Source organism: Urocampus carinirostris, chromosome 5 (assembly GCF_059441175.1).
Source record: "Urocampus carinirostris isolate Australia breed hairy pipefish chromosome 5, RoL_Ucar_1.0, whole genome shotgun sequence".
Lineage (NCBI taxonomy): Eukaryota > Metazoa > Chordata > Actinopteri > Syngnathiformes > Syngnathidae > Urocampus > Urocampus carinirostris.
This window is the reverse complement of record NC_142353.1, coordinates 392020-405367: the sequence shown is the minus strand read 5'-3', so window position 1 is coordinate 405367 and position 13348 is coordinate 392020.

Genomic DNA, 13348 nt, shown 5'->3' with positions numbered 1-13348 from the left:
TTAAAAATTATCATGGCATGTAAAAAGGATTACAAGTAAAAGACGAATAAGGTGCATCTAGAAAAGGACTGAGAGGTAAACAAACCTCCATCAAAGCCGCATTTGCGACCTTTACGCCGTATGGAAAAAGTTCGCAAAAGCACAAAGAAATAACCAACGCTGTGACTGGCAAAAAATGTCTAATAGTGTCCAACCCCTAAACTGCATTATCGAATAGAGGTAACACTTTTTTATTTATGCAAGTTAATAAGTGAAATATTAGAATAAGGGTAAGAATAGTTGTAGCAGTAGTGTTAATAAGTTAGCAGGAATGGTGGATTTGAATTAATACTTGAATAGAACGTTTACAGACTAAAAAGAAAGAGCAAGCAGATCTTTTTTCCTTCTGGGTGGATGCTGGGTGACCTATCACAGCACTGCTGCAGTAGCACATGGTAAATTTTATATTATACTAATTGCAGGCATGTCATGTTTAGAACCTTAAAAGTATGTGGACTATTTTTAATGTTTAATTTTTACCCCTTTTATAGTGTGAACAATTTATTTTTGTTGTTGTCTACTTTCTTTGGTGTGGGATATTTTACATGTGTACATTTTATTTTTTATACTGTGCAAATGTTCTTGATTTTTTTAAAGAGTTTATTATTTCTTTTTTTTTAAATTTTACTTATATTAAATGTTGACTTTGTTTGGTTATGAAGACATGTCAAAATAAATAATTGGAATGTTATTTTGTTATGTTTTATTTCGAAAATTCTCCAGACCACTATTTTAATGATCTTAAAGTGCTATCTAGTGCATTTCATGGGTGGGTAGGTACCTCTATCGCTTAAGGAATTGAAAAGTAAAAAATGGTCAGGCGGGGTGACTGCTTGCTGCTGGTGGGGGGCTTGGGGTGTGCTAGCAATACACTGGGGAGCCAAGGGGGCGCCAGCCTGCAAAGGTTTTGAAACTATTGCTTTACACCAACCATATTGAATGGATGCACAAGATATTAAACAATAAAAATGTCAACGTTCTTATAGAATAGAACGTTTACAGACTAACTAGAAAGAGCAAGCAGATCTTTTTTCCTTCTGGGTGGATGCTGGGTGACCTATCACAGCGCCACATGCCGGTGGTGGCAGAAAGAATCACTAAAGTCCTGAACTCGGAAAAAGGTGCACACAATACAAAATCCAACGTACAGCAATGTCAGGATATTTTTCCGCATACTGAAAAAAATAGTGAATATCTACCATTTATCGTTAGTCGAATGGTCGTAAGTAGGGGAGCGTCTGTACAAAGCTTATGATTTATATACAGTAGTTTGCGAAACTATTTGGCCCCCTTGAACCTTGTGACCTTTTGCCACATTTCAGACTTCAAACATAGATATAAAACTGTAATTTCTTGTGAAGCATCAACAATAAGTGGAACACAATCATGTAGTGGAACACACTTTATTGGATATTTTAAACCTTTTTAACAAATAAAAAATGAAAAAGTGGGTGTGCAAAATTATACAGCCCCGATGATAAATGGAATCCATCTGTGTGTAATCAAGTCTCTGTATAAAAGCACCTGCACTGTGATAGTCTCAGAGGTTTGTTTGAAGTGCAGAGAGCATCATGAAAAATGAGGAACACACCAGGCAGGTCCGAGATATTGTTGAGAAATTGATATTGTGAGAAATTTAAAGCTGGATTTGGATACAAAAAGATTTCCCAAGCTTTAAACATCGAAGTTGCACTGTGCAAGCAATAATATTGAAATGGGAGGAGTATCAGACCACTGCAGATCTACAAAGATCGGGCCGTCCCCCTAAACTTTCAGCTCATACAAGGAGAAAACTGATCGGAGATGCAGCCAAGAGGCCTATGATCCACTCTGGATGAACTGTGGAGGTCTACAGCTAAGGCGGGAGAATCTGTCCATTGGACAACAATCAGTCGTATAGTGCACAAATCTGGCCTTTTTGGAAGAGTGGCAAGAAGGAAGCCATTTTTTAAAGATATCCATAAAAATTGTCGTTTAAAGTTTGCCACAAGCCACCTGGGAGACACACCAATCACGTGGAAGAAGGTGCTCTGGTCAGATGAGACCAAGATCGAACTTTATGGCAACAATGCAAGACGTAAATGTTTGGGATAAAAGCAGCACAGCTCATCACCCTCAACACACCATCCCCACAGTCAAACATGGTGGTGGCATTATCATGGTTTGGGCCTGCTTTTATTCACCAGGGTCAGGAAAGATGGTTAAAATTGATGGGAATATGGCTTGGGGTTGTCCATCGATTCGATGATGACCATCTTCTTTTAATTGTGAGTCTGCTGATGTTTGAAGAGTCCGATCCTGGATCCACAGATGCGGCCACAGACAGAGCATGTGAAGGGGGTGATGGGGGGAGCAGGGGCGGCCCGGCAAGCATGTCTCCTTGCACGCTTTGCTGCACGGTGTTGCATGCGCTGTTCCTCCATGTAATCCACTCCCTGTGAGCAGTGGGAGCGCCAGAGGTCTCGGCAGGAAGCAAGTTCCTCCAGTGAGGAAGGGTTTATCCGACATCTCTTCAGGATGTTCTTCATTTGGTCTTTGAACCGCTTCTTCTGCCCACCAGCACTACGTTGGCCTAGATGTAACTGACCATAGAGGATACGGCGTGGCAGTCTGTGGCTGGGCATTCAAACAACATGCCCCAGCCACCTAAGTTGGCGTTGGGCCATAATGGATTCCATGCTGCAGCTGCCGGCCCTCTCCAACACCTCTGTGTGCGGCACTCTATCCCTCCATGTGATGCCAAGGATCTTCTGAAGACATCTTACATGGAAGGTCTCGAGGCTCTTCAGATAGCGGCTGTAGATAGTCCATGCCCCACATCCATACAGTAATGTAGTGATGCATACAGCTCTGTAGACCAGCATTTTGGTGTGGAGTCTAAGGTTGTTGTTTTGAAAGACCCTTCTCCTTAGTCGACCGAAAGATGCTGATGCTTGCTTGAGACGGCTCTGGATCTCATCATCCAATGAGCAGGTGTCAGACACTATGCTCCCCAGATATTTGAAGGTGGGCACCATGAGCAGGTGTTGCCCTGCTGCAGTGAGGATTATTGGATTTGGTAAGAGGTCAGCACTGGACTGACAGAGTACCTCTGTCTTCTGGGTGTTGATCGTCAGTCCCATTCTGGTGTATGCAGTTACAGCTGCCGAGAGAATGTTTTGCAGAGCCTCCGGTGTATGGGCAACCAGGGCACAGTTATCAGCATACTGTAGCTCAATGATGGTCTCTGAAGTCAGTTTGGTAGTTGCCTGTAGCCTCCTGATGTTAAACAGGTTACCATCAAACCTGAAGTTGATGGTACTCTCCATAAACTCCAGCCTGCTTCTCCATCCTTCTACGTAGCAGTGTTGTAACACAGACGAGGAAGATGTTGAAGAGAACTGGAGCCAGCACACAGCCTTGCCTCACTCCAGTTTTGACGCCAAAGGGCTCTGAGCTGTGTCTTCCAACTACCACTCTGGCTGTTATCCCTGAATGGAACTGTGCAAGAATGGTGAGAAACTTGGGTGGACACCCAAATCTCTTCAGGACTTGCCACAGTAGGTCACTGTTCACTGTGTCAAATGCCTTTGAGAGATCGACAAAGGCGATGAACAAGTGCTTGTGCTGCTCCCGGCATTTCTCTTGGAGCTGACGTGTCACAAAGATCATGTCGACTGTTCCCCTGTCCTTTCGAAAACCACACTGTGACTCTGGGATGACGCATTCCGATATTTTGGAGATGAGTCTGCGGAGCATGACCTTGGCAAGGACCTTTCCAGCAGTGGCCAACAAAGAGATACCCCTACTGTTGGAGCAGATGGATTTATCTCCTTTATTCTTGAAGATGGTCACAATGTTCGCATCTTTCCACAGTTGTGGGACACACTCTCGTCTCCACACCTCTGAAATGTATTGAAACAGTGTCCGTGTACAGAGGTAACCTCCTACCTTGAGAAGTTCAGCTGGGATGTTGTCAGGTCCAGGAGATTTATTGTTTTTCAGGGTTTTGACTGCATGCAGGATTTCATTGAAAGTTGGCGGGAGGTCGAGGTCTGGCAATGTAGGATGTTCAGGGAGCTCTGAAAGGACAGTTGGGTCCACTGGGGTGGGCTGGTTGAGCAGGGTGTTGAAATGCTCAGCCCACCGCTCCACTATCATAGCCTGATCCTTGATTAGAGATGTTCCATCAGCAGATCTAACAGGTGCCAGGGAGCAGTTTCTGGGGCCGTAGATGTTTTTTACTGCATCATAGAAACTGTGCATATCGCTTCTATCAGCGTGAGACTGGATTTCATTGGCTTTTGAGATCCACCACTCATCTTGCAGTTTTCTGAGAGTTCTCTGGGCCTCGGAACGAAGGGCTTGCCATAGCTTTTTATGGAATTGAGATTGTGGGTTGTTCAGGGTGGCTCTGTGCGCCTTGTGCATTCTGTCCAGGAGGGTTGAGATCTCTCCGGCATTCTGGTCAAACCAGTCCTGGTGTTTTTTAGTTTTAAAACCAACGGTTTGGGCTGCAGTGTCAAAGAGGGTGGTAGATATATAGGTCCACTTCTCATCCATCCCAGCCTCTGACATGACCAGCTGCTCAATGTTTGCCAGCCTCTCAGCTAGAGAGCAACGGAAGTTGTCAAGGGTGTCGCTACTGGAGAGTTTGGCACAGTTGAGTGTCTTCCTCTTTGAACCACCCTGACGTGCTAGGGGCCGGACATGCATTCTGACCTTTGTCAGAATCATGCGGTGGTCGGTCCAACAGTCTGCCCCACGCATAGCTCTTGTAATGAGCACGTCCTTCAGGTCAGCCCTCCTCACGATCGCGTAGTCGATCAGGTGCCAGTGTTTGGACCTGGGATGCATCCAGGAAGCCTTATATTTATTCTTTTGTTGGAAGATGTTGTTTGTGATGGTAAGGTTATGTTCCAGACTAAGAAGTCTCATGCCATTGGAATTAACTTTTCCAATGCCATGGGCACCAATCACACCATTCCAGTTTTGCAAGTTCTTTCCGACTCTTGCATTGAAATCACCAAGCAGCATGATTTTGTCATTCCTCGGGATGTGACTGAGGATGTCATCGAGTGCCTGGTAGAAGCGATCCTTCTCTTCATCATTCGATGGCAGTGTTGGTGCATAGGCACTAACTAATGTAACATGTCTGCATTTTGCAAGTGGGATGCGAAGAGTCATTAGTCTTTCACTGACACCCACTGGTGACTCTGTGAGCTTCAGCAGTAGGGTGTTCTTAATTGCAAAACCAACTCCGTGAAGATGGTGTCCGCCCATGGGGTATCCCTTCCAAAAGAATGTATAACCCTCCCCCTCTTCATTGAGTGAGCCTTCCTCAAGGAGTCTGGTCTCGCTGATCGCTGCCACATCCACATTATATCGCTTCAGCTCATTGGCAATGAGTGCTGTTCTGCGCTGTGGTCTGTCCAAACTGGTGTCCAGGAGTGTCCTTATGTTCCATGCTGCAATTCTAAATGCTATTGTTTTTCGACCGCATAGTGGAATGTCCCGACAGGCGCGGTTTCCTGTCCGGGTACTGTGCTGAGTGGGCAATCTTTAGGCCACCTTTTCTAGGCCTTTCCCCAATTGGGGTGAGCAGTGCGGCCACTAAATAGTGCTGCTCAGACGCACAGGGGTCTGCCGGAAACAGCTGCCACTCAATCCCAGCTGCTAACGACCCTTGCCCTGTGCCGCTGACGTGCAGAGTTCCAGCTAAGAGCTTCCAGCTCATTCAAACCTGCTCCCGTCACTGGATACTCCATCGCCGCCAGACTTTTGTGGTCGGAGACTCAGGTAAAAGAGGATACCTGCGCAATGACGGTTTTTAAAGTGGCATAAGGGGTGCGCTTTCCCCAACGCCACTATCTTGATTGTAAAGAAGATGGTTCCAGTGGCAAGGGAGACCCTAGACGACCGGCATCTTCCTACAACTGCAGGCGGCTGCCGGAATCCAGGTCTGTGGGAAACCGCCTCAAAGCGTGCCGCCACCAGCTTTTGGGATCACTCTTAGTCTGGACTCTACCCTTCGACCTGTTCGGCTTGGGTAACCCTGCCAGGAGTACGAGACTCCCGCCGACATAGCTCTAGGGGTCATGGAGACGAACAAAGTGCCCCACCACGATAAGGTGGTGATCCGTCGGGACACTGGGAATATGGAAGGAGCCAAATACAGGACCATTCTGGGAGAAACGTGATGGAGTCCGCAAAAGACCTGAGCCTGGGACGGAGATTTGTCTTCCAACAAGACAATGATCCAAAACATAAAGCAAAAGCTACAATGGAATGGTTCACCAAAAAATATATCAAGGTGTTAGAATGGCCAAGTCAAAGTCCAGACCTCGATCCAATTGAGAATCTGTGGAAAGAACTGAAAACTGCTGTTCACAAACGCTATCCATCTAACTTCACTGAGCTCAAGCTGTTTTGCAAGGAGGAATGGGCAAAAATATCAGTTTCTCGATGTGTAAAACTGATAGACCTACCCCAAGCGACTTGCAGCTGTAATCGCAGCAAAAAGTGGCGCTACGAAGTATTAACTCAATGGGGCTGAATAATTTTGCCCACCCACTTTTTCTTTTATTTTTTGTTAAAAAAGTTGAAAATATCCATTAAAGTGTGTTCTACTTCATGGTTGTGTCCCACTTATTGTTGATTCTTCAGAAGAAATTACAGTTTTATATCTTTATGTTTGAAGTTTGAAATGAGGCTAAAGGTCAAAAAGTTCAAGGGGGGCAAATAGTTTTGCAAGCCACTGTATATATCCATCCATCCATTTCCTCTGCTTATCCAGGGTGTGGTCAGGGGCGCAGCACCCTCAGTAGGGAAGCCCAGACCTCCTTATACCCAGCCACTTTATCCAGCTCATCCAACTGGATCCAGAGGCGTTCCCAGGCCAGCCTAGAAACTTGATCTCTCCAGAGTGTTCAGGGTCTTCTCTGGGAAGCATCAGTGAGGCATCCTTATCAGATGCCCGAGCCACCTCAACTGGTTCCTCTCAATGCGGAGCAACAACCCTACACCAAGTCCTTCCCGGATGACTGAGCTTCTCACCTTATTTCTAAAGGAGAGCCCAGCCTCCCTGCAGAGGAAACTGATTTCAGCCACTTGTATCTGTGATCGTGTTCTTTATGCCATGACCGTAGGTGTGGGTAGGAATGTTAACTGACTGGTGAATTGAGAGCTTTGCCTTTCGGCACAGCTCCCTCTTCACCCCCGAAGGACTGGTACAGGGTCCTCATGACGGCAGGCGCTGCACCAATCCGTCTGTCGATCTCCCGTTCGATCCTACCCTCACTAGTGAACAAGATCCAGGGATACTTGAAGTCCTCCATGAGGGGCAGGATGTCATCCCCGAACTGAAAGGAGCATGCTACCCTTTTCTGGTGAGTACCATGGACCTGCTGATCTTCATCCTGGCCGTGAAGTATTCTGCCCACCTATTCCCAACGTCCCGGGTCGAGGTCAGCAGCGTCCCATCTCCACTATACTGTATACAGTGTTGTTGGCACACCGTTTCCCCCCCTAAGATACAGGATGGTGGACCAGAATTACCTTAAAGCCACTCGGAAGTCACCCTCAATTGCCGCCAAACTCCTCCCATGGCCGAGTTTTTGCCTCGGCAAATGCTGAAGCCGCATTCCGCTTGGCCAGACGAAATCTGCCAGCTGCTTCGAGAGTCCCACAGTATAGGAGAGCCCAATAAAACTCCTTCAGCTTGATGGCTTGCCTTACCGCCGGTGACCACCAACTTGTCTGAGGGTTTCCGCCAAGGCAGGCACCAACTACCTAACAACCACCACTTCGATCAGCCGCCTCGACAATGGAGGCACGGAACATGGTCCACTCGGACTCAATGTCCAAACATGCGGTCGCAGGTCCGAACGACTACAAAGTTGATCATCAAACTGCGGCCAGGGCTGTCCATGTGCCAAATGCATACATGGACACCCTTATGTCTGAACATGGTGTAGGTTATGGACAGGCCATGACGGGCACAGAAGTCCAATAACGATACACCACTTACGTTTGGTCACGGGGCCATTCTTCCCAATCACGCCCTTCCAGATCTCGCTGTCATTGCCCACGAGAGCGCTGAATTCCCCCAGCAGTATAAGGGAGCCCCAAGGGGCACGCTCTCAAACACACCCTCCAAGGACTCCAAGAAGGGTGGGTGCTCTGAACTGCTCTTTGGTGCATAAGCACAAACAACAGTCATGGCTGACGCTGCTATCGGTTAGTGTGTGTAAAAGGGAAAGTTTGAAGCACATTGTAAAACGCTTTGGGAGGTCTTCATTGACTTGAAAAGCGCTATATAATTGCAGAGCATTCATTCATTCATTCATTCATTGCCCGCCCTTCCCAACCTCACATTGCAGCAGTATCAGTCATATAACATATCTATGTGATTGACTTAAAACACAGTACAGGTGTTTACTTCACATGTTTTGACATTGTTTGATCATTTTCTGACATTGCAAAACGGAATTCTGACCAAACGTTGAATACTCTAAAACGGTAAGGTAGCAGTTCCTGGCGGAGTTTATATCTACATCTATCTATCTACCCTGGTCATTTCCCTCAAGGGGGGTGACCAACAGCAAGACAAACACATACAAAAACAAAGAAAGAAAAAGGAAAAATGTAGCAAAAAAAAACACGCACAAAAGTTTTTGAACCATGGCCAACCCAATGCCCAAACACCCAAACAAGTTAAGCACCTCGACACCCAAGTTGGTCATGCTTTCGAAATTTGTACCCAAATAAATCCCAATTTCACCAAATGATGGCAGTAGCCCTGTGGTCACCTTGCCCTTGGCTTTTTGTGGGAATTTGAGCCTACCCCATTTCCGACATCTCATCTCATCAGCTGCACCGCTTATCCTCAGTAGGGTCGCGGGGATGCTGGAGCCCATCCCAGCAAGCAGTGGGCAGGGGACACCATGGACTGGTTGCCAGCCAATCGCAGGGCACACGGGGACAGACAACTCACTCGCTCAGTCACACCTAGGGACAATTTGGACCGGCCAATTCACCTGAGATGCATGTTTTTGGAATGTGGGAGGAAACCGGAGTGCCCGGAGGAAACCCACGCAAGCACGGGGAGAACATACAAACTCCGCACAGTAAGGCCGGGAGCTGGATTTGAACCCACTCAGGAGGTTCCCACGACCTCAGAACTATGCCGCACACGCGCTAACCACTGTGCCGCCGTGCTGCCCCCATTTCCGACATAGCGACTATTAATAAAAAAAGGGAAAGTTGAGTGCGAGGGCCGTGGCTTCTCGGACTAGTGGAAATTGAAGTATTTTTTCACCAAAATCCTAAACAACTATCTGCCTAATTTGACAAGAGAATGTGGCTGATTTTAAATAACATAACATGTAGAGGCACTGCTGTGCCGTCTCTCATGTTTTCATTGATGAGACGGGGCGTGTTGGTGTGGACAGGATGTTTAGTCGTGTCACTCGTTTGTCCAACCTTACATACAACTCCAAACATTAGGGTACACACCGCATGCTGAGTAACCATGTAGAATCATGGGTAATGCAATTCTTATGTTATTAGGCACATAACATCACATCGTCCCTTTTTTAAAATAAGATAACTTAAGTTGACCACATGTAAAATTGTTTTTACCCCAAAAACTTTGACACGTATACATACAGGGTCACCAGGACTCCACTGCCCTCTCTGCAGAGCATATATCACCGCAGAGTCCACAGGAGGGCCGCATTAATCATTGAGGACCCCACCCACCCACAACAGGGACTGTTTACACTTCTGCCCTCGGGATGGAGTTGCAGGAGTGTGAAATGCATGACAACACATTCAAAGAACTCTTGTTACCCCTCTGCCTTGCAGACTCACAAACGACTGCTGATCAAACCACACACTACATAAACATTCAGCACACAACAGACACTTTATTACACTACAGACACTTTAAACTGGACCATACTTGGACTCTTCTTGCGCCACAGTCACTTTCAACTGTGTTTTATCTTTTTCCCTTAACTCCTCTTGAGTCAATCTTTTATTTTTTATCTTTTCAATATTTGTAATATTCTTTTATGTATACATGTATGTAGTTTCTCATTATTTTTTCTTTTTTAAGCTGGTAACCGTGTGGACAGCAAAGTAAGAATTTCATTGTGCAGGCAAATGTGGTTCTTTACTGTGCATATAACAATGAACACTTTGAATCTGAATTATACATTTTCATTCTTTTCTCGGTACAGAACAGCACACATAAAAAAATATATTTTCTTTTCTTTTTCAAACAAGTCTCAATAAGTCTCTTGGGCAGCTGAACATGTCACTTGGGTCTAGACCAGAGGTGGGTAGAGTAGCCAAAAAATTTACTCAAGTAAAAGTACTGTTACTTCAGAATACTATTACTCAAGTAGAAGTTAAAGTAGTCATCCGAATACTTAGTTGAGTAAAAGTAAAAAAAAGTACTTGGGGAAAAAAATACTCAAGTACTGAGTAACAGTATTAACGTCGTATGTATTGATTTTTTCAATACAACCAATCAGATCATCAAATGATCAAAGTACATCTAATCAACAAAAAAAATGCATTTAATTTAAAAGTAGAATAAAATCTATCTATCTATCTACCTTGGTCATATCCCTCAAGAGGAGTGACCGACAGCAAGACACTCACATACAGTAACAAAGAAAATAAAAGGGAAATAGCCAAAAAAAAACACACAAAATTTTTTGGACCATGGCCAACCCAATTGCCCAAACACCCAAACAAGTTAGGCACCTCGGCACCCAAGTTGGTCATGCTTTAATCCGTCCAGATGAAATGGGACACCAGAAAGCGGCCATGTCACTCTGGTCATGGTGACACAACACACTCTTTTGTTCAACAGCAGGGCCCGACAGCTTTAACTGGTTTACCCCTGCCGCATCATACGGGTGCCCAGCCCATCCTTAAGAACGCGTCCACAATCCCACTATCCTTTCACAACACCTCTCCACTCCTTTCTATTACCAACAAAAGCTCTAGCTTCCATTATATTTAGACCTCTTTCCTGCAGTGCACTCCTAACACCATCCATCCACGTCAATCGAGGCCTTCCTGTTGGTCTCCTTCCATTGACTTCTGCTCTGTAGACGCTCTTCAACATTCGCTCCTCATCCATCCTCTCCATGTGTCTAAACCAACCGAGTACTCTATTATCAACACGCTTGCTCAGTTCCACGACTACTCCAGTTCTGTCTCTCACAATTTCATTTCTCAGTCTATCCAATCTTGTCACTCCTAACATATTCCTCAAACACTTAATCTCAAAAACATTCAACTTCCTTCTTAAATCTGCGTTCAGGCTCCAAGTCTCTGCACCATACAACACAGTCGGCACAATCACACTCTCATACAGTCCCCTCTTAACATCCATACTCATACTCTTGTTTTTCATCACTCTCCTCAGAGCAGCCAAAACCTTGCTTCCTTGATTCACTCTGTGCAATACCTCACACTCCATTCCACCAACAGCAGCCACATCACAACCCAAGTAACTAAAGCTTTCAACTTCTTCCAGCACCTGTCCATGCAACCTGATTTCTAACGTCATGCCCACTCCATCACGTGAACACTTCATCACCTTATTCTTCCCAACATTGACACATAACTTACGCTTATCACATACTCTTCCAAACTCCGTTACCTTAGATGGACCAATAACTAACATTTCAGTCTTTTCAGAGTTAAGACGCAGGAAATTGAGTGACATCCACTCTTTTATCTCAGTGAGGCAGGCCTCCAAATTTCCACAGTTTAGTGTGGCAGATTCCTCCATCGGGAGATAGAGTTGAGTGTCATCTGAGTAGCAATGGAAACGGATATCATACTTGCGAATAATATCACCTAGTGGAAGCATATAAATGCTGAAGAGAAGGGGGCCAAGCACTGAACCCTGCGGAACACCACAGGTAACACTAAATGGCTCAGATGTCAATTCGCCATATTTAACGCAGTGTGTCCTATCTGAGAGGTAGGATCTGAACCATAAGAGGATGTTTCCTGAGAGACCAATCCATTTTTCCAACCGTTTTAGCAAGATATTATGGTCCACTGTGTCAAATGCAGCACTAAGGTCCAGCAGCAGCAAAAGTGATGATGCGCCAGAGTCCATTGTCCGTAGGAGATCATTGGTTACCTTAATCAGAGCTGTCTCACACAGAGTGACCCAGTCAAAAATTTAGGTGTCATATTTGACCCCAATCTGTCCTTTCAAACACAAGTTAAGAATATTACAAGAACAGCTTTTTTCCATCTTCGCAACATTGCTAAAATTTGCCCTATGCTGTCTCAGTCGGATGCAGAGATTATAATTCATGTGTTTGTTACCTCCCGTGTCGATGACTGTAATGCACTACTCTCCAGTCTCCTGAAGTCCAAAATCAAGAGCCTTCAGCTGGTACAAAATGCTGCAGCGAGGCTTTTAACTAAGACAAGAAAGTTTGATCACATTACCCCCGATTTTAGCTAACCTGCATTGGTCCCCTGTTAGCTTAAGATGTGATTTTAAAGTTCTGTTGGTAGTATACAAAATCATGCATGGACTTGCTCCCTCATATCTTTCAGATTTAATTTTGCCCTATGTTCCGGTCTGAAGCCTTTGCTCTGAAAATGCTGGTCTACTAGTGATCCCAAGAGCCAAGAAGAGATCCGCAGGTTCGAGAGCGGTCTCCATTCGGGCCCCAGTGCTGTGGAATGCGCTTCCCCCTGAGATTCGATCTGCAACCTCAGTGGAACTGTTTAAATCTAAGGTTGAAACACACTATCTATATCAGACCTGGGCACTCCGGTCCTGGAGGGCCATACGTCCTGCCAGATTTTGAAGTTTGCTCTTCTTTAACTCAGGTGATACAAATTATAACCTCGTTAGCAAGCTAGCAAGTGCTCGTTAACGATACTGGTGATTGGAATCACCTGTATTGGATCAGAGAAAACTCAAAAATCATGCAGAACATACGGCCCTCCAGGACCGGAGTGCCCAGGTCTGATCTATATCATATGAATAACCTATATTTTATGTTGACAATATCAGTGTATTATTTGTTATTGCAACATCCATTGCAGCCTGGTCATCCTGGAAGGGGGATGACCTCATGTGCGGCCCCTTATCAAGGTTTCTTCATTTTCCTCATGTTGAGGTTTTTGAGTTTTTCCCTGCCCTCATGTAGGTTTTAGATCAGGGGATGGTGTAATAATAGTCTGTGGTTTGCAATAATCTATGCAGCCCTTTGAGACTCTTTGTGATTAAGTGCTATACAAATAAACATGACTTTACTTGAGCGGAGAAAAACAG